We start from the raw sequence: 24000 nt of genomic DNA, 5'->3' as shown, positions 1-24000 counted from the left end.
AATAAATACTAAAGAAATCATGGATGCGGATCAGTTTGGATTCAGGAAAGCAAAAGAAACTGGAGATTCTACTGGGTGTTTGAGGATGATATCATAAGGAACTCCAGAAATTACCATCTACATATATGTATGTTGTGCTGACAGAGTTGATTGGACTATCCTTCTAAATATCTTAAAAGATGATGATGAAGACTGGAAGAACAGAAAACCTACAGAGGTACACTACACAAGACAGAAAGTAGTAGTAAATATTGGTGACAAGTAAACATATGAGATGGGTACTGCAAAAGTTGTTAGACAAGAATGTTGTTTGTTGCCATCATATTTCAACATTTATACTGGGAAACTAACAGACAAATCATTAGATAAAGCAAGAGTCATAAAAATGAGAAAATTTTGTGGAATGAGAAGATATACAGGAAAGACCAAAGAGATGAAAATGAGCAAACATGAAAGTTCTGTCAAAATATTACTGGAAAGAAAATGCTGGAATAAGTAAAAATCTTTTAGCTAGTAACTTGGTGCAGACAATAGGAGCAGTATGGATGAAATAAGATGTGGAATATTGATGATATGAAAAGGTGAAAAGTTTATTGACAGTAAAAAGAATTCCAATAGAATTAAGAATAGGATTTGCAAGTGTTTTACCTAGAGCATACTATTGTATGGCAGTAAATCACAGCCAGTTGAAAAGAAAGAATACAAACACTTGGATAATTTTGAAATGATCTGTAGAGAAACTGCTAGAAGTGAAATGAATTGAGAAAATAGAAAATGAAGGAGCAATTCTTAAGATCAGGAGAGGAAAGAAAACTAGAGGAAATTGAGGAAAACATGTTGGCTGAGTCATATAGAGCAAAGAAATTAATGTAATGAAAAGTCACTGAAGAAGAGTTTGCACAGAAGAAAGTGAGAGGAGGAAGATAATATAATCCTGGATGACATTAAAAAAGGAAAAAGTTTCCAGCATATTGAAAAGGAAACACTCTGCAGAGAACAATGACGGTAATCCACTTCATAGGTATTATGAGCTGAAGAAGAAGATATACCTACACTTAAACAGTCACATCTCTCCAGAATACCCATCATACATTAGACAATCCAGTGACATTTTTTCAAGGTTGACTGATAAAAAATGGGTTAGATATCATCTTGCAGATCACAACTAGTAGTGTTTACTTGCAAAATTAATGCAGCACCTTATCTACAAATGGAGACTATATGGTATCACAATCTTAACTGTATGACTCCTGTCCTGGGAATAATCTATGACTAACAAGTAACATGGCATACACAGTTCATATATGATCTTCACAGAGGAAATGAAGATTAGCATTTTAATGACATGTTGATAATTAGGTCATCAGTCAGAGCACAAACTTAAAAAGGGAAAGGATACAGAGGAAATCATCCACAACCGTTCAAAGGAACTATCCCAGCACTCACTTCAAGTGATTTTGGGAAGGGAAATAATGGAAAACCTAAACCTGGACGTCTAGCCAGGAATTTGAACTAAGTCCTCCTGAATATGAGCCCATTATTACCATGCCTCATTTCTTCTGGGACTAGATGCTGTAACAAACAATAAACATTCTATATATTGGCCCACACGTCATAAGGTATATATCTAAACATTATATCAAACCTGTAATGATTGCAGTTAGGGGCTTCAATTAGATGAGAACATTTACCAGAGTAGTATTAAGTTAGCACTCATAAAACCAGACAAAATACAGTACCACTGCTCTAGTATCTGCATCATTGCAATGATCTGACACTGCTTCAGACTCTGCTCTTGAAAGCAGCTGATATGATTGGCATGTCAGCTGATGACACAAGCATACTAAGTGAAGGTCCAACATCAAGCTTCGAAGAGACATTTCTGATGACAGTTGAACAGGCCTACAACTGATTTCCAGAGACAGTTTAGTCATTCATAGAGACGAGATTACAAGCATCATAAAAACCTTAAAATATGCATGAAAAATGCTTACAAAGGAATGAAAAGTGTCGAAATATGCAAGATCAAGTAATAAAAAGAAAACATGGTAGTTACTGTGTATATTATATCTCAGAGTCGAACCTGTGCACCGGCCATGCAAAAAATTGGTGCATTTAGAACGCTGACATCTTTTCTGAAACCTTTCTGGTATAGGTTAGAAAGGGGGCTCTCTGGAATTATTTTCTACAAATTCGCAAAATGAGATGCAAACCATGTTTCAAGAATTGGTCCTTCTTTGCTATTGTTGTCAGATGCGATGCCAGTGAGTTGCAGTGAAACAATTGATATGGACAGGACCAACTTCGAGATATATCACACGCAGAGGGGCACGCTCAAAAACTCCATAATATTTTGTTTACAAAACAACATATAATCATGAATTTTTTGAACAGTATTAAATTTAGTTTATACTATTAGACTAAAGTATCATTTTCAATTTATTTTACATTTTTCTACTACTGTAAACATAAACGACCAGTCAAAACATTTTATAAGCAGAAAAGGACTGATCTACGTCAACTAAGGTAACTGGGCAGTATTTGAAGTTGGGTGCTGTGTTGGCACTTATTCACCCGTCCCTTTAATAAAACTGTCAATTTGGCACAAGGGTTCAAAGCCTGGATTATTGTTTAAGATGTATTCAAACTTTTCTTTAAATTTTCTTGGGAATACCTCCGGCAATGAGGAGTTCACTAGAATAATTTTATTCATTAACTGAATACATTAATTTAATGCCAAACCTTGAATTTCAAGCTTTTTAATACTTGCAAGTATATGGGAAAACTAGTTCTAATCATAGCAATATTTTTTTTTAGTTCCGGAATCATTAAAATCTTACTTGCACTGGCAAACTGCCAAAGCCTCTGTGCTATCCAATTCGTTTACTACCCCTCTAACGGCGTCAAAATGTTCATTGTAAAGCAACACAGTTTCAACCCATGTACACTAATGAGTTAACATTGGTTGCGGAGGTAAAGGCACGTTTGGTAGTTTTTCTTTGTAGGTCATGGTGCGAACAGGAGCCTTTAGAAACACTTCCTTAGTGGACGAAATCAGTTTATTTACAGTCATAAACGTGGAACCTACTCTTCAGCAAGGTGGTGTACTCCATGAGCAGAGCAAGTCACACTAATCAATTTGGGATAAAATACTTGAAGGGATTTTCTTGCTTCGATCATACAGGGAGAAGCATCTGTAATAAACGCAAACAGCCTTTCATCTGCAGAACATTCTGGAGATATTTTTCTAATACTCATTCACAAATGTGGAGATGTAGAATGATTTAGTTTTTCAAGTTCTTTGCAAGCCGCTAAATGGGTCAGACCGTGCTATATTTTTGTTACGGAAGGACACTTTTCTGTGAAATCTGGGTAAAAAACTAATTAGAAACGGAAAACCAGGGCATAACATATATCCTACAAACTGTTACAAGCAACAGGAATTTTTTTATGCATTTAAATAGTAATATGTTTCTATATTTTCAATAGTAATTATTTTACTGGGCGTTATGGAAGGACAAGAAAAAGCACAGCTATTTTTTGATACTTGAATATAAAGATTAATTCCTGCTCTGATGTTTATGTTTCACTTAGCAAATTTTTTAATTGGTTAACTGCATATGTTTAGTATATAAATAAGGGAATAGTAGATTTTTTTAGCTCTTAGATTAAGTGCTGCATCCAAGAAAGTGAGTAGCTGCAGTGTTATGGAAGGACGTTACTGAAGGACATTTTTTCCCAGCAATAGAAATTTGACTTTCAACACAAAATATATTGTTATTTATTGAATTTTATAACAATAAATGCTATCATACAAGTTACATATTAATTTATTACTGAAATTAAAATTATGTAACATAGGAAAGTGAAATTATTGTTAGTAAAATATAGACTATGTACATACATAATTTAAAACACTCTTCTGAGAAAGTACCCTTTATATTTAACAAAGTAACACTGGAAAATAGTTTATAAACTTCAAAATAATTGAAAAATTATATACTTAGGCATAACTACTTGCTTAAGAAAGCATGAGTTTCTTTTTTGTTTTTTAAGAAAGTACCAGAAAAAAAGCTTTCATTTAGTTATTGTTCATAAACATCAACAGGATCTGAAAATCTATAAGTAAGTCTTTCAGAACTACCATTAATATGTGGATCACTTAACACAGAAATAATATCAGCAGGAGAAACATTAAAGACATCATTCTGGACAATTTTAAATGTGTTTTTATTATTGTCTGTTGACTTCATTCCCATCACGTCGTAAATGTCTTTATCAGCATGAAACTTCTGAATAATGCAGCATATCTGTATGCAACAGCTGTACCACTAAACACCTTGCAAAGTAAAAATGACCCATTAGACAAGACTGAATCATTTGTTAACTTGCTTTGCATTTGTTAACTTGCTTTGAACTACTTGGTTCTGCTGAATAAGTTTGTAGGTCCTTCCACTACTATGCTGCCCAGAAAAAACAGAATTTTCCCAAAGTGTGACATGTTTTTTATCAGAAGAGGGTTGTGCAAAATGATATTTTTGAAGGCCACTTATAGACAAACAGTTATTCCATTGGCTTTCCAACATTTTCTTTACTGCTTCAATTCTTGACTCTGGAACATAAATCACAATAATACTTTTGGCAAGATCTTTTGCAGCTGTTGCAAATTCTTCTGCATTATCTACTACTATTTTTTTCTAGAGTATGGAACGAAAAATGACTCTCTCCAGTTCTCCTCTGATGCCATCGTGTGGACCCTTTCCATGAGCTGTTTCGAAGTAACTTCGATCAGCTTTTACACCAAAATCTTCTCAATGAAAAAGAAGATCACAAACAGAGAACCGGCTTTTGAACTGACTTTCAACTCCATCACTGAAGTAATGGACATGTGAAATTGGAAACCCAACTTTTGTTTCCAGATGTGCTAAAATTGCCTGATTGAAAGCATGCACACTGTCCTTACCATGTTCTAAAGAAGCAGATACAACACAGTAGTTTATATGCTTCAGTTCAGGACACTTGTAATACACAATGGCTGTAAAAATAGACACACTGTGTGACCACCAGTGAGCCTGCATGATCTCAGATTGATGTTTTATCGAAAAGTTTTCTGAGAAATCCTCTAGTACAACAATGTCTGTTTCGGGAAGGGCACATTTTAACATGCACAACTTGGAGTGCTGCCTATGCGCATTGTAAACATGCCTGGTCAAAGTCTGCAATTTTAAATAAAGTTGTTCCTTTGCTTCTGACAACTTTGTTTGCATTTCATGTTTCTTTGTATGACCTTCTTCTAGACACCATTTTAAAAAGTTATTCTTCCGTTTAAATGTAACCCTTCAAAATAGCTGTCAAGATTTGAAGTGCCACTCTCTTCACAATTCCTGTCTATACAGTTGACATTGGTGGAATCACAAACTGTTTTCTCAAATACTTCATATAAACTTTTTGGTATGCATGGCACATGCTTGTTCAAAGATCTTAATAACATAGCAGCATTTTCATGCTAAGTGCAGACACAAACTTCTCAATCTCTTAGTGTTATAGGTACAACATGCTTTGGTCGTAATTGTTTAAATTTTGACAGACCAATGGGTAACTCCCCATACTCTTTGCAGAAAAGTTCATAAATTTGTTTAATATTGTATAACAAAAATCTCTTTTGTCTGTACTCTTTACCACGTTTAACAGAAATGAATTCCTTTCTGCCAGGGCACTGCCAGCTTATGTCATCTCTTTCATAAAAATGTATCATATTCTGTATTGATTGATTTAGCACAGAATCTCTTCTTTTTTTTCTTTCAAATACTGATTGTTTTGGTTTTACACTCCTAGCAGTAAAGCCAGCAACTTCAAAAAAATTATTAAGTTTTTGAGGTGAAAAGGATTTGACGAGTTTTCCAAGAACTAAGGGATGCTTGGAAGGTGATTTTGGGAGACATCTCTTGATCCTAGCGGTAGCTTTACCCCAATGTGCTAGGTGACATTTTTAATGTTGGATCTGCACTGGTTTGACGAGCAAGGGCGGATTGCATCTTTTTCTTTTCTTTTTCACATTTTCGTAAATGACCTATCTTTCCCTCAGCTATTAACTTCTGTCGTTTTGCTTTATTTCTCTCATGATCTTTTTGACAATACACTTCTGCTGTTCCTGGATCATTCATTTTTTGTTTTCTGCATTGCTTAGCATGCCCGGCACCAGTTTTGGTCCCCACACCTGTATATATATTCAAGAAACTTGTTAAGTCTATAACTGAATCAAAGAAGCAATTGAATTTACATTACATTTCCAAAAATTTCATAGTAAGTCTTTGATGTACATTACATTTTATTTGCAAGCTCAAAGAGTGAACATATGCTCAGCTCAAAGGAGATATGCCATGTTTGTTTAGAGTATAAATTAAAAATTACAAAGCTAAGAAATTGAGAAATTCTTTTTACATGTTTTTAACCCATTACTGGCCATTATCCCTTTTTTTGGGTCGTGTAAATTTTACTTATTTCTACATAAGCAATGGATCTTTTAGCTTTTATTGTTGCACCTGTAGGTTCAACTAACTGCTATAGTGCCTGTAAATGTAAAAGAAATAACTTTTTTCTAAGTACTTCACATCAGGAAAATTATAAATTTGCCGATTTTTTGTTCTCGCACTTGGCAGCACTGTATGTCTGCTGGTAGTTCCTGGACGACATTGAGCTGTGATTTAGTTGTCTGGGTGTGTTTGTTAGGAACATATGGATGTCCATGTAAGATTAAGTATACTTCATATTTTTTCAAGTAAGTGCAATATCGATATATTTTATGCGTTCCAATAATGGGACAATGGCATGTTACACTATTCTTGTATACACATATTATACAGAGAAGAAGTGCATTTTACGTTCTTTATATCTGTTTCTTTTTTTTTTTTTTTTTTCATATTCTATTCGAATTTTACGATTCCAACAGGATAAAAACATGCCGCGTGGACTTACACTTGAAGAAATTCTAGCAGAACTAGAGAACCACCAAGAGAGTGACGATGAAGATGATGACGTAGAATTGGCGATTATTCCACCCGATGCAGATGTAATAACAGATGAAGAAGACATTGACGAAAATGTACTGAACACTGAGTCTGTTGTACAAGATGTAGCCGGTACTTTAGAGCTCATAACCAGCCGAGGTGAAGCTAATGCTACAGTTGTACATCCAGAAGCCAAAAGAAGGAAAGCGTTAGGAGATGGAGCAGAAAGTGGTACATTATCTACAAAAAAATATAAGTGTAAGTGGTATAAATGTCAACCAATGTACACAAACACTAGTGATCCAGGGAAGAGCAACAAACATTATGTTGCGGAATGTCTAGCAAATAAGACAGTGGCCCAGGTGTTTGAGGATTTTTTTTCTGAGAAACTAATGGATACTATTATTGAACAAAGTGAAATCTATGCTTGCCAACATAACAAAATAAATTTTCTGCTAACCAAAGAAGAACTAAAATCATTTATTGGCATACTACTTCTGAGTGGTTATCATAAGCTTCCCCATGAGAATATGTACTGGGAACAGGCTCCTGATGTCGGTGTTCCTTTAGTCTTCAAATCCATGTCCATAAATAGGTTTCAGGAAATAAAGAGATTCATTCATCTCAATGACAACTCCAAACTAGACAGAAACGACAAGATGTACAAACTGAGGTTGTACTTTGAAATGCTGAAAAAGGAATTTGGTAAATTTGGGGTATTTTATTCAGAACTCTCAATTGATGAAATAATGGTCCGTTATTATGGCAAACATCAAGCTAAAATGTTTCTGACAGGAAAGCCTATAAAATTTGGTGTCTTATAGGTTCCAATGTCTTTCTTTATAATTGTTTGCCATACTGTGGCAAGACTGACAACAAACAGGAGCCTTTAGGTGCAAGGGTAATAAATGAACTAACCAGCATGATTCCAGAATCAGAGTATCCGAATTATAAGCTTTTCTTTGACAACTTTTTCACCAGTGATGACACGCTGATCACACTCGGAAAGAGTAAAATGAATGCTACAGGAACAATAAGAGAGATCTGAACTAACACATGTCCTTTGATTGCCTCAAAAAGAATGGCAAACGAAAAGGAATGAGGATTCTATGACTACGTGTTTGATAAAGAGAATGAAGCTTTGGTTGTGAAATGGAGTAACAACAAATCAGTAAGTGTAGCGGCAAATTACAGTGCTATTACTCCCTTGAGTTCTACTAAAAGATACTCACGGGCAAAGAAAAAGGAACATTTTATTGAAGAATATAATGACCATATGGATACGTAGATCTACTGGACAAGCAGATATCACTTTGTAGGATGAGGATAAGATCAAAGAAATGGTGGTGGCCATTATTCACACAGGTGATAGATACCTACATAGTAAACACATGGTGTACATACCAAGTTGCTAACTCTAATGAGAAGCTCTCACTTTTGCATGTCCGACGGAGAATAGTGATGTTTTACCTATCAAAGAAAACAGGATCAGTACCAAAACACAGAGGACCACAAGGAAGCAAATTCATGGGAGGACGGGTGAGCACAGATGTACGACTAGGTCCAGGAAATCATTTCATTGTGCCAAGTGAAACACAGAAGATATGTGCTTACTGCAAGAAAAAAACAACAAAAATTTGTGATAGGTGCAATGTTGGTGTACACAACAAGTGTTTTGCTTCATTTCATACTGAATAGACATTCAATAACATTAAAACATTCTTTATTTATTGTTTGTGTTGTTTCTTACAACATTATGCATGGAGAATAAGGTTGCCAATTTGGATAGCGCATTTGGCCAATGTCTCAAAAATGGGACGGTCTGTAGTTTTTGTCTAATAAACTGAAAATTTTCAAAACAGCTTTTTATTCAATTAATCACTCAATGTAACGTATTTATGTATAAAAGTTTGCAAAAAATGATCCGATAGAGTTTTGGCCAGTAATGAGTTAAAAGTGTTGCACATAATAATGTTGCCTAATCCTTGCAGAGTAGGCTACGATATTCCTTCACTGTTAATAATTATAAAAATATTTTGAAGTTGTCAGATAAATACTAACAATATTGACAAGATTTGATACACTTGCTCATATAGCACATGGAATTATAGCCTACATTCTTCACTCAGGCTTTTGAAGTAATCAGGCTTATTCAAAAACATGTTTCAGACTTATGCATAAATAAACAAACTTTGTTTACATTAAACTAATACTTACTTTCAAATTGTTTATAACTTTTATAACCAGAAAATTTACACTTCCAACATGAATAGCCACTTGAAACCTATACAACAATGGAGAGAGAGGACAGAAAACTGGAGGGAAAACATCTGACAGAATTGTTTCATTGGCTAGCTAGGCAAAGACATGTTGTGAGTGGCTGGTTTGATTTTTAGAGGGATACTCAAATAGACATTTATAATTTAATATTTATTAAATAGTTGTGTTTCATGTAGATTTACAGTACTGAAGACATCATTTTACTCTTATATTACGAAGTTATCAAAAAGAAAATTTGATATTAGCTGTTCATTAATTTTATATTGAAATTATGTCAACAATTTGTTACGGAAGGACATTTACAATTTCAGGGGAAATTTTATGTCTTTGATAAACATACCAAATTCCTTCTTTTAATTCCAATGTATTCCTGTTAGGCTAACTTAAGTGCCCACATAGATTTTGTCACAGGATCATCAATGTGTGTGATACAAGTAATAATAATGAAATGTCCTTCTGTAACAGAAAATATTTTATTTTTTCTAAATGTGTGAGAAAAAATCACACTAATAATTTTTTAAAAAGGAAAATGATTATAGCCGGCCGGAGTGGCCGAGTGGTTCTAGGCACTACAGTCTGGAACCGTGCGACCGTTACGGTTGCAGGTTCGAATCCTGCCTCGGGCATGGATGTGTGTAATGTCCTCAGGGTAGTTAGGTTTAAGTAGTTCTAAGTTCTAGGGGACTGATGACCTCAGAAGTTAAGTCCCATAGTGCTCATAGCCATTTTGAAAATGACTACAGCATATGGAACTACATAATTTTCTGAACAAAATTGCACAAAGTTTTATGGTGATTAAAACGTTTTTGAATTTCAGTACTTGTGGCATACAATATCACAGCCTGACCCAAATGCGAAGAAGATGGCTCTTGAATGAGATTCTCATTCTGCAGTGGAGTGTGCACTGATATGAAACTTCCTGGCACATTAAAACTGTGTGCCGGACTGAGACTCGAACTCGGGACCTTTGCCTTTCGCGAGCAAGTGCTCTACCATCTGAGCTACCCAAGCATGACTCACAACCCATCCTCACAGCTTTACTTCTGACAGTACCTCGTCTCCTACCTTCCAAACTTTACAGAAGCTCTCCTACGAACCTTGCAGAACTAGCACTCCAGAAAAAAAGGATATTGCGGAGACATGACTTAGCCACAGCCTGGGGGATGTTTCCAGAATGAGATTTTCACTCTGCAGTGGAGTGTGCACTGATATGAAACTTTCTGGCACATTAAAACTGTGTGCTGGACCAAGACTCGAACTCGGGACCTTTGCCTTTTGTGGGCAAGTGCTCTATCATCTGAGCTACCCAAGCACAACTCACAACCCATCCTCACAGCTTTACTTCTGACAGTACCTCGTCTCCTACCTTCCAAACTTTACAGAAGCACTCCTGCAAACCTTGCAGAACTAGCACTCCTGAAAGAAAGGATATTGCGGAGATATGACTTAGCCACAGCCTGGGGGATGTTTCCAGAATGAGATTTTCACTCTGCAGTGGAGTGTGCGCTGATATGGTAGAGCACTTGCCCGCGAAAGGCAAAGGTCCCGAGTTTGAGTCTCGGGCCAGCACACAGTTTTAATCTCCCAGGAAGTTTCAAGAAGGCTCTTCTTTTAAAGCACCAACAATTAAATTTGCATGTAACGGCCACAAGTGTCTGTAGTTTCGATAACTGAAATCCAGATATTGCTGTCCTTGAGTTCACTGTGTATTTATTCAAGAACATTTATGTAAATTGTCGGTATGTAATTTTTACACAATGTTGATTCATCTGGTATATTTTGATTTAAGCAATATTTGTGCAGGAAGCCTTTGAGAATAGCATTTGTAAGTTTGCGAAGAGAAATATTGCTTGCAATGAATGCTTCACAAACACACATGTTAAACCGACTTTTTTGGTTACCTTTGGACATATCCCTGCTACTACAACTTGCTATTGTCAGAAGTTTTTGTCATGGTCCTTTCTTCTACTCTCTTGCTATATGGAGACTTGTCTTGACATGCCAGTCTACTTGGAACTATTTTCTGCATGACACATTTTTCTTGCAAACGCCTCAGTATAAAACAATTTCGTCATACGTAAATGTTCCAGGATGCTCACCTATCCATGAAACGACATTTCTTTTTTCGGATGGCATGGCACCCAACACATTACACACACATGTCGTAAACACGTTCAACTGTGTACAAGTAAATAGAAAGCTAAACTGATATGATGGAAATACGATTAAAAGCTTGTGTAGTTTAATTGTTACCGACGCATACGGTATGACATTGGAGGGGATTAATTGGGGACACGGGTGCAGGAGCATTGACTCTTGTCTGCCTGTTCCTGTTCCTCTTCTGTAATGATTTCTCTAGGCAATGGCCTCTCAGTTAGCAATTGCACGCAGTTCTAGGTCTCGGTCAATCTGTGAGACATCAAAACTAGATCAAGCTAGATACCGCGTCAACATTTTTAATATATTGTTAACATAGAGAGAGAATATGCATCACCACTAGTTTTTAGTTATGCAATAACTGGTGAAAGGAGCCAAATACACAAATGTATATGCAACATGCAAATGCATGTAATTCAGTCTCAAGTCAATCTCACAAAGACTCAAATTATGTGATTTCAAAAAAGTAAAAATAACTGGCCAACGCCAGAGAAAGACATTAATCGCCAAACATTAAAAAAAGCATACTGTGTAAAATCCCTTAGGGACCTCCTGGATGACAAGTTAAAATGGAGTTAACATGTAAACTAATCAACAAGTTTTGTTCAGTGTAGTTTGCTGTTAGAAACATCAGTCCTTGTGACCTAAAGATAAAAGTGTTGGTTTATATTCTACATTTCACTCCCCATTGCCTCATGGAATTATCTTCTGGGACAATGTAACTAAACTAAAGAAAGTAAAGCAGACTATTCTATAGGCCATTTTAAGACTCTTGGAATTCTTATCCTGCTTCCAAATACCAGTATGTTAACTCTGTAATGACGTATGTAGCTGACAATAAATATTAGTTCCAGCTGAACTGTGATTGCATGGATATGAACAAAGAATTTGCTTGCTTAGCTTGTTTAAGTTTGAAACTGGTATCTGAGAATGTATAGCCTTTGATGATTTCTCCAGCATCATGACATGAAATATTAGGCACAGAATCATACCTTGGCCCACAAAACAAAGTTCATTTAGGACATAAATACTGGCTATGAAAGCCTGCATTATATTGTTGAACAACACAATCATGGCAATCACAAATATGTGGTAGTCATATGTGATTGAGATGTTGATCACGAGAAACTAACTGATTAACCATGGCTGTTAGTGCTTCCTGTTTGTCCGGAACTCCAAACTGAAGCATCAAATTCCCCCACTCAGAAAATCCTAATTTTTGTCGTAACAACATTGTGCAAGCTCTTCAGTTCATCAGGTGACAATGACTGCACAGAATATCTGACTCAATAAGTGTACCACTAGAAATTCTTCAAATTTTAACAGTATATTTCAAAAATATTTATCCGTTATTGAGGAGCACATTAAAAATATGGTTTTTGGATATGGTACTTGTACATGTAAAATACGTGTATAAAATCAGTCACGAGACAAAAATGCAGTTTATAAAGTGATTCAACATCGAGAAATACGGTGTAAAGTGCCTCCGTTATCATCAAAAGGCTTCTGGGAGCCTCATTTTATATTACTAAAGCACATGCAAAATATTTGTGCATGTAAAATCTGATCTGAGCTGTAAAAATGCCTTTGGTTTATTTCAATTTCACATAAGTAAACCATCAAAATTTTACTAACACATAAAGTTCTTGAGTGACTTACCATGGAAAAATGCTTCTGTTTAAAAGACTCTGGCTGAAAAATCGGGTACCAGTTGCCTCATTCTACCTTCCTCAGAACCTTTAAAAATGTTTCCAAAAATTTTGGCATGCAAACATATTTACACATTTTTATGCCGAGAGAGGAGACAGTGGCAGTGGGAATGAGACAGGAAAGTAATAAATACTAGAAGATAGTACACAGTGCTTGTGGTATAGATAGTGTGAAGGAGACAATGGCAATGTGAGAGAAGGACACAGTAGCAATGAAACATAGTTGAAAATGATGGATCAGTGCTAGAAAAAGAATGAAGGAGAGTGCCACTGGGAGAGGAATAAAGAGAATGAGTAGGAGAAAGTGGAAGTAGATGAGAGCCAGTTATAATGAGAGACTGGGTGTATGACAATGACAAAGAGAGAGATAGTGATAGTGAGAGGAGGCAGCACCAGTGGGAAGGAATGGATGCGATGATATCAATAAGAGAAAATAAGATGGAGACAGTGACAGTGAAAGGAGAGTAATAGGACAGGATGAAGGAGACTGTGGCTCTGAGACACGTGACAGTGACAGTTAGAGAGACTCAAAGGGATCAAGACATTGAGCTGGGCTGAACGAGTGAGTGAGAAAGGGAGTGAATCTGATTGAGCAACTTACAGTGATGGACTAGTGAGTTTGAATGAGTTACAGTTAGGGGCGCTGATGTGTGAGAAGTGAGTTGCATCTTAAAAGGAGTGTGAATATGCTCGCATGCCAAAATTTTTGGGAACATTTTTAATGGTGCTGAGGAAGACAGAATGAAGCAGCTTACACACCACTTTTCAGTCAGTCTTTTAAATAGGGGCATATGCACCTTTTTTGTGCTCAGATAGGAGCATTTTTCCATTGTGACACACTATGACTCATAATTAGATACTGAAAATATGACTGATAACAATTAAATTAAACTAAGTGTGATACTTGTAACAATACTATTTAAAACTTCAAAGTGATGCTATGTACTGTTGTTTGATGGGAATTACCTAATAATTGACTCATGCCACATATTTTGTAGAAAATTAAGTCTGTTTATCATTGGATAAATGAATTATGAGATTGTAAAATGAGCACTGCAGATGTGGTATGAGATTTATTTTAATAAACATTCACAAAATCTATGGTATTGTGGAAGACCATTGCATTAAAATTCATGAGATCCTTATGTGATGTTTCACATCTCATACAAACAACATATAGCTTCTGAATGACTTGTGCATATTCATGCCACATTTTCTGACACCACATCAAAAATGTTTGAGAGGCATTACAAAATCGTACTTCAATATGTTGGAGCATAATGTGAATGAATCTGTGTTTTGCTGATGTCACATCAGAAATGCTTAAGAGACAGTACTATATCTTATCTGGATATGCTGAAGCATGATTTGAATGAATCTTTGTTTTGTTGTATGACTGGACACCAGCTTATAGTCAAAACAGTGAGCTGATGAAAATCAAAGTGCACCAATAAAAAAAAATGTTGCTGGAAAAATTATGGAGAATATATTTTTGTACTCATAGTTCATAAACAGATTTTAGTACAGTGTCAGACAAAGGTTGGCTCTTTGTTTGTAGCACTGTATGATTTTAATTCTATAAAGCACAAGAAAACAATTTAGCATGCCAAAAATATATTCTTACATGAGAAAAATATTTCTGATTGCACATAAGGCTGCCAGATTTCAGGAGAGAAGAGCCTCAAGACGGTGTAGGAATATAAAATGTGCAGCAGCCTTTGCCTTTGAGTAGGAACAGTAAGAAAAGTGCTGCTAGGTAACAGTCATGGAAGAGGTGTAGGTCTTCAGTTTCATAAGAAGTTAGATGATTATTATTAATATTATTATTATTCCAGAATGAGATTTTCACTCTGCAGCGGAGTGTGCGTTGATATGAAACTTCCTGGCAGATTAAAACTGTGTGCCCGACCGAGACTCGAACTCGGGACCTTTGCCTATCGCGGGTAAGTGCTCTACCATCTGAGCTACCGAAGCACAACTCATGCCCGGTACTCACAGCTTTACTTATGCCAGTATCTCGTCTCCTACCTTCCAAACTTTACAGAAGCTCTCCTGCGAACCTAGCAGAACTAGCACTCCTGAAAGAAAGGATATAGTGGAGACATGACTTAGCCACAGCCTGGGGGATGTTTCCAGAATGAGATTTTCACTCTGCAGTGGAATGTGCGCTGATATGAAACTTCTTGGCAGATTAAAACTGTGTGCCCGACCGAGACTCGAACTCGGGACCTTTGCCAAGGTCCCGAGTTCGAGTCTCGGTCGGGCACACAGTTTCAATCTGCCAGGAAGTTTCATTATTATTATTATTTACTGCTGAGGACGCTAAACAGCAAGACCATCAGCACCCTTGCATTAATGATATATCCATGAGTATGGTGAAAATTTATGAAAAAAAGGTCAATAAAATGGAAAACTAATTTTCATCCCCCCACAAGAAGTGCAAGGTAACCCCAACAAGCTGAGCTTCAGAAAAGCACATAACAAAATCCCAACAAGACACAGCAGAATATAAAACCATGGGCAAAATAACTAAAAATAGAGTTAAAGAAATGCCAAATAACTGCAGCTTTATGACTACTTATAAACAATGAGTGATCCAGCCACTTTGTGACATATTAAAATCTCACATCCAGTATTTTGGGAAGAATTCCGGACACCACACAAAATTATGGGAGAAGTGTGAAGTCATCGCCATTTTTTAGCCAAGTGCAGGGCTGAATTATATGACTGGGTGTTTAGGATCTTTGTGTGAGAGCTTCACAAAAGATTATCACACTTGTGACCTACATGCATGCATGAGCACTGTGTGTGTGTGTGTGTGTGTGTGTGTGTGTGTGTGTGTGTGTGTGTGTGTGTGTGTGTGTGTGTGTGTGTGTGTGTGCGTGTGTATGGGCAAGCGTGCTCATGTTTGTACTCTAGCTCAAGAATGGATTCATTTCAAAAGCTGGACGTATTCTTTATTTTTTGTTGTGACTCAGCCCTTCTGCTTTCCAGTGAGTGGCCATCTTCATTCCAAAAGCATTTACTTTCCTGATAATATAAGACATGCAGAAACATCATAATCACTGATTGATAAAGTATCAGAACTCCGGTTAGAGGAAGCACATGAAACTTTCAAGGATGTTTATGATTAGAAATTATGTGACCAATTAACACTGAACAAAGAGAAAACAAACAGAATGCACTTCAACACAAAGAGGGAACACAACAGTAGAACCAACTGATTTGTGTATGTGTTTATATATATATAAGTACAATATAACTACTGCAGTAATGTGTTCATTGTAAATAAGTGTGTATGTGTGTGTATGTGTGTGTGTGTGTGTGTGTGTGTGTGTGTGTAAGTACAATCTAACTTCTGCACCATTTCAGTGCAGTAATGTGTTCATTGTAAATAAGTATTATAGTGGTTGTTTCACACGTTTATTATCTTATAAATAAATTTTAAAAAACTTTTTTATTTTAAATTCAACGCATTAGTATTTGTAAAATGATTCTTTCATATAGTGTTCATTAAAAAATGACGATCATTCCACTTGGGAGTCGTGAAATGGTACATTAGCTTCTTAGTTTGAGTTGTAAATATTTGTCTTGTATTGTTGTTTTTCTGACATGTTCTACATCCTGGAGGATCTCCTCACTACAGATCAATTGGAATGAAAGTAAATCTAATCTAATCTAATCTAATCAATTGTTGCATGTAGTACTGTCAATAATATTTATAGATTTTATAACAAGCACAAAGCATTTGGGATTAAAATTGTCAGTTAACATGGAATGAACACACAAAGATGCTAACAAAAAGGAATACCATCAGCATGTTTTAGTCTTAAGTTTCAAGCATCTATTTGTAACAGTCAATATCTTGTGGTGACAATGTTGCAGCATACACTCAGTTGTTACCTACTGGATTCTTTTCTGGGACGCGAATGCAAAAAAAATCGATATAGATTTTATAGTGCAGAAAAGTATCTTAAGATTGATAACTAGAAGTAATCATTAGGCTCACTGTAAAGAACTTTCAAAAAAATTTGTGTATCTACTGCACCAATGAATACATCTACCGATCTGCTGTGCATACCGGGGAAAACATTTCACTAATAGTTCCGTACATAACCATGACACAAGATTTGGTTAAAGTGTGTAAACCATATACAAAAGGTCCATAGCCACTTTGTTGCCTAGACATGGCACAAAGAAACTTTTTTTCTGTTTTCTGAAACTGGTCTCTAGGTTGGCAATTTTCACCAAATGAAAAAGTTACCTGCTCTATAAATGAATATTGAACAGAGTTAAGAGCACATTTTTTTCATGCAGAACATAAAAAACTGGTTTCTCCTTTAAATAAGCATTGAATTATTGGGGTCATCTGCTAAGAAAAATTCTATTTTAATTTTTTTTAATACCCCATTTTTTTATCCACATCATTAATTTTCCTTTTCAAGATCACCTCCTCCCTTACAAAGTGCTCTCTCTCTCTCTCTCTATCTATCTATCTATCTCACTGTCTGTCCCTAACATTTGTTAATTTCAGTAGCAGACAGGTTTCTGATGCTGTGCTAATAAAATGTCTCAGAATTTTAAAGTTAATGGCTGAGGAATACATAAAATTCTCTGTAAATTAAGTAATTGTTTACCTAAATTTGCCTCCTTCTTCTTAACATAAAATTAAGGTACATCTCTTTCAAACCACTGAGCTAACATTAATAAACACATAAAAAAAGTTTTGCATCACCTTAGTTCCAAGAGTTCCAGAATCTGTACAGAAAATTGGAATAGAGATCAACATAAACATCATTTCCGTCCTTTTTATAGCTCATTAAAACCATACATTGAATGTTGTACTACCATAGACCGAGACCATCAGATGTGTGGTCCAGATTGCTGTAACTCTAATACCCAGTAGCACATCCTCTTGCACTGATGCATGTCTGTACCCGTTGTGGCATACTATCCACAAGTTGATCAAGGCAATGTTGGGTCCTGATTGTCCCACTCCTAAACGGCGATTCAGTGTAGATCCCTCAGAGTGGTTGGTGGGTCACATTGCCCATTAACAGCCCTATTCAATCTATCCCAGGCATGTCGATAGGGTTCATGTCTGGAGAAAATGCTGACCACTCTAGTCGAGCACCTACTGAAATAGCTAAAGGAGAATTAAAAGATGCATTTTATACAGAGCTTAACGGAGTTCTTAGACAAACAAATTCTAGGCACATAAAAATTTTAATGGGTGACTTGAACACAAAAGTTGGTTCAGAAAATGAAGGGCTTGAACATACCATGGGTGTGCTTGGTGTGGGGATCAGGAATGTAAATGGTGAATTGTTGACAGATATGTGCACTAAACATGACCTAGTCATTGGAGGCGCATTGTTTCCACATTGTAACTGTCATAAGATAATGTGGGTTTCTCCAGACCACATTACCAAAAATCAAATAGACCACATAGTCATAAGCTGCAAGTTCTGGCACTCTCTGTTAGATATCAGAAACAGAAGAGGAGCAGACATTCGAAGTGACCACCACCTAAAGTGCGCGTCATATATCTTGGCGGCCGAGTTTAGGTTTGTTCTGCGCATCTGACGTCACAAAACACAGTCAGCCAATGAACAGAGAACGCCGTTGCCAGATCTCGACAGCAGTGCAGAGCACGGACGAGTGTCTTCAGTTTTAGAAACGTTCTGTCATAAATAAAGTAATAGAACAAAAGCAATGTCTTGATAGCAGACTTTCTTTTACAGAAAGTTTGGAAAAAGCATTCTTTATACCAATTGCTTCATTTTCTATTAATTAATTAAACCAAACAAGCAATAAGACTCCTAATTCAGGCGATAGCAAGGAAAGGTGTTTGTTTCAATCTCACGAACTGCTTTTTCGCAATAAAGAACAGCAGTAATTGTTTATTTCCTATTGTACTTCGACGAACCGTGAGTAATTCATAGTCATACCAACAGTGTTTATAAGTAGTTCCGTGAGATGTTAGAGTCCTTATGTAGTCACACTGTTTGATGTGCTGAGGTAGCGGAACGGTTAAGGTGTTGGGCTACCAATTGTAAGGTTATGAGTTCAAACCTTGTGCGGTGCCTAATATTTTCTTTATTTAAAAACAATATTGGAGTGCCTTACTTCACGAATTTTATTCGTTTGAATGAAATTTCTAGTGCTTTGCCTCTTCATTAACTTTTTCGCTGCTGCAGACACGTGCTCCCCGCATTCCGCGCTGTGCGCGATTTTGTCATCACTGCACTTCTCGCCTGTGCAGACACATGGTGTTCCCACTGCTTTGACACACTTATCATTTGATTTCACAAAAACTATTTGGCCAAAAAATTTGATTTTTACACGTCTTCTTGCCTGATACCTTCCCACCATAAATGACTTAATTTTGTTTTGATGTGCAGCATTAAATGTAGTAAACCATTGCACGAAATTTTGAAGAGTTTGCAGAGGTAAAAGTCCATAGCGTATACTTTCCGTATGGTCGATTTTAGTTGCCACAATGTTGAGAATGAAATGTGGACAAGATACCTAAATTTCATGTAATATTTACTGTATAAAAATATCTCATTTAATTTAAGTATCACATAGGTGTCGTATGTAATATTGAGAAATATTCCGTCTTTCGCGACTGTAATAAAAGTTTTATATACACACGGCGCGTTTGGCTTTATTTTAAAGCACTTCCATCGGTGAAAGGTATGGCACATACACAATGGTATTCATGTTCTATTTCTTGTTTTTGTTCCACAGTCGCAGTTTTACCAATGGTATTGAAATATATCCCTCTTCTGCAACTGTAATAATCGACTTATTTAGACCAGACGCGTTTCTCTCTTTTGAAGCATCATAAGAGGACTGTATTTTGCGTCCTCCATTGCCAAGTCACCTTTCGTAGTTTTGTGCTGCGGTAGCACAATATTCAACGTTTGTGTTGGCTCATCAGTGTTTTAGCAAATAAATGCTGTTTGTGTGTGCCACACACAAAATTATATTTGACATAGCTCTGAGCACTTCACTGACAGACAGTATATTCAAGTCCTAATGTTTTTGTAAGTCCTCAGTTTTGTTTAATATATTTTGTCTACTTCCTTTTGATTGATTGAAGTGCTTTAAAATAAAGCCAAACGTGCCCAGTGTAAGTAAAACTTTTGTTACAGTCGCGAAAGGTGGAATATTTCTCAATATTACATACGACACTTATGTGGTACTTAAATTAAATTAAATATATAGGTATCTTGTCCACATTTCATTCTCAACATTGTGGCAACTAAAATCGACCATACGGAAAGTATACTCTATGGACTTTTACCTCTGCAAACTCTTCAAAATTTTGTGCAAAGGTTTACTATATTTAATGCTGCATAATAACTGCATTGAACATCGAAGCAAAATTAAGTCATTTATGGGGGGGAAGGTATCAGTCAAGAAGATAGGTAAAAATCTAATTTTTGAGCCAAATAGTTTTTGTGGAATTGAATGATAAAGAGTGTCAAAGCAGTCGGAACACAATGTGTCTGCACAGGCGAGCAGTGCAGTGACAAAATCGCCCACAGCGCGGAATGCAGGGAGCACGTCTTTGTAGCAGCGAAAGGGTTAATGCGGCCATGGTGGCTTTACTTCATGAACTGCGCGCTCCCCCCCCCTACACGTAAGCTTGCAAACTATGCTATACTATGGCACTGCTTCTATTGGCGCGTGCGTCGTGTGCAACTGGCAACCCAGCAATCTCCAGCGTCTGGGCGGGCATGCGCGAGCCGCCAAGATAAAAGAATTGAACTATAGTTTTGGCAGAATTCAGACTGAAGATAGTGGCAAACAGAACCAAGCTCAATCACAAGTACAAGAAAATAGATGTTACTAGATTAAATGACCAACAGATCAAATAAACATTTGCCCTTGAACTACAAAACAGATTCCAGGTCCTCTCTGAAGAAAACTTTATGGAAGAGGGAACTGAAACATGTTGGCAAAAAAATCAAAGACAGTTATTCAGATGTGGAAGAAAACATCTTAGGATTTAAGGCACATCAAAGGAAGGAATGGATCTCTGATGCTTCATGGAATGAAATCAGCCACAGGAAAGAATTAAAACTTAAGTTAAATCTTAGTAAGACAAGAGCGCAGAAGAGCGAAGTGCATAAAGAATACATGGAGGCGAACAAAAAAGTGAAAATATGGCTACGTCGAAATAAAAGGAAATCGATAGATGAACAAGCAAAATTAGCAGAATAGGCAGCAAGACAAGGAAATATGAAAGAGCTCTACAATATAACCAAATGGTTGTTAATGAAGAACTTCAGATGTGAAGGACCAGGTAAGAACAAGGATGGGTTGATGCTTACAACTCAATAGGCACAGCTACAGAGATGGAGGGAGCACTTCAAGGAACTGTTCAATTGTGAAGACAACCAAGCGGAACAGGTAAGAGATGTTCCAGAGAAAGTCGAAGAAGATCAAGATATAAATTTGCAGTGCCCCACAATGGACGAAATTAGGATGGTTTTGAAAACACTAAAGAATACAAATGCTTCAAGCCTAGACAACATAACACCGGAGATCTTAAAAGCCGATATTGAAAGTACTGTTAAAATGCTCCATCCCTTGCTGAAGCATATTTGGCTTGAAGAGAAATCTCCTAAGAAGTGGAAAAACGATTTGGTGGTAAAACTCCCAAAAAAGGGAAATTTGTCAGACTGTAACAATTGGTGTGGTATTACATTGTTGTCAATGCCCAGTAAGGTCCTCACCAGAGTTATTTTAAACAGAATTAAAGAGTCTCTTGAAAAGCAACTGCATAAAGAACAGGCCAGTTTTAGGGCACAACGAAGTTGTATTGATATTATTAACACTCTTAGGATCATTTTAGAGCAAAGCAAAGAATTCCAAGCAACCATGTACCTGGCATTCATTGACTTTCAAAAGGCCTTTGATTCCGTGAAACATAAAGTGCTCTGGCAGGTGTTGCGAAAGTATGGCATACCACAGAAGATCTTAAACATCATAAAATATCTATATGATGGCTACAAATGTTGCGTACTCCACAAGGGAAATATGACAGAGCCCATAAAAGTAACAACTGGAGTCTGGCAGGGTTGCATTTTATCACCAACACTTTTTCTACTTATTCTAGACTCAGTTATGAGAAGAGTCATAGCAGGCAGGACACGAGGAAGCCATTGGGGGATCCATGAAAGTCTGGAGGATTTGGATTTTGCAGACAACATAGTTTTATTAGCTCAAAGGCTGACTGATATGCAAGCTAAATTAAACTTGCTAAAGCAAGAAGCAGAGACTGCTGGCCTCAAGATAAATACAGGTAAAACAAAGGAAATGAGAGTAAATTCAGGGAACATGGAGTTACCACTGTTAATAGGGGAGCAGCGGGTGGAGACTGTCAACTCATTCCTGTATCTGGGTAGTACAGTGATGGAAGATGGTGGAGCAGAAGATGACGTGAAAAACCACATTAAAAAGGCAAATGCTGCCTTCATAAAATTGTATCCAATATGGAAAAATAGAAATATCATGTACAAAACAAAAATCTGTATTTTTAATACAAATTTAAAGGCTGTCCTTCTGTACTCCAGTGAAAGCTGGAAAATGAATAAAAAGATAACATCCCAGTTACAAAGCTTCATAAATAGATGTCTTCGATGCATCATGACTACGTATCTGATGGCCAAAAAAAATATGTAATGAGGAGCTCTGGCGAATAACAAACCAGATACCTATAGAAGACCAGATACGAGAGAGAAAGTGGGGTTGGTTGGGGCACACCTTGAGAAAACCTGATGGAGTCATCGAGGAAAAAGCATTGGAATGGAATCCCCAGGGAACAAAGAATAGAGGAAGACCTAGGGGCACATGGAAGAGGACACTGGAAAGGGAAGCAAAAAGAGTTGGCAAGACCTGGGCAGAATTGAGGCAAATGACCAAAGACAGAGACAGATGGCGAGTTCTCCTGGATGCCCTATGCCCCCACAGGGGCCAAAGGAATTAAGTCAAGTAAGTCTACTTGAGCTATGTCATTATCCTGAAGGAAGTCATTCACAAGATGTGCATGATGGGGGTGCAAATTGTCGGCCATGAAGACATATATCTCACCAATATGCTGCTGACATGGTTGCACTATCGGTCAGAGGATGGCATTCATTTATCATACAGCCATTTGGCCCATTGCATGACCACCAGCAGTGCACATCGGCCCCACATAATGCCACTCCAAAACAGCAGAGAACCTCCACCTTGCTCCACTTGCTGGACAATGTGTCTAAGGCAATCAGCCTGATCAGGTTGCCTCCAAACACGTCTCCGACTGTTGTCTGGTTGAAGGCATATGAGACACTCATCAGTGAAGAGAACATTATGCTAATCTTGAGTGGTCCATTCGGCATGTTGTTGGGCCCATCTGTACCGCGCTGCATGGTGTGGTTGCAAAGATTGACCTCGCCATGGACATCGGGAATGAAGTTGCGCATCATGCATCCTATTGCACACAGTTTGAGTCATAACATGATGTCCTGTGGCTGCACAAAAAGCATTATTCAACATGATGGCGTTGCTGTCAGGGTTCCTCCAAGCCATAATCCATATGTAGTGGTCATCCACTGCAGTAGTAGCCCTTTGGATCCTGAGCGAGGCATGTCATCGACAGTTCCAGTCTCCCTGTATATCCTCCATGTCCAATCAACATTGGTTTGGTTCACTCTGAGATGCCCGGACACTTCCATTGTTGAGAGCCCTTCCTGGCACAAAGTAACAACGCAAATGGTATTGACCGTTTAGGCATGGTTGAACTACAGACAACACGAGCCGTGTACATCCTTCCTGGTGGAATGACTGAA

The sequence above is a fragment of the Schistocerca americana genome, chromosome 1 (assembly GCF_021461395.2).
Source record: "Schistocerca americana isolate TAMUIC-IGC-003095 chromosome 1, iqSchAmer2.1, whole genome shotgun sequence".
Classification (NCBI taxonomy): domain Eukaryota; kingdom Metazoa; phylum Arthropoda; class Insecta; order Orthoptera; family Acrididae; genus Schistocerca; species Schistocerca americana.
This window is presented reverse-complemented; position numbering follows the sequence as displayed.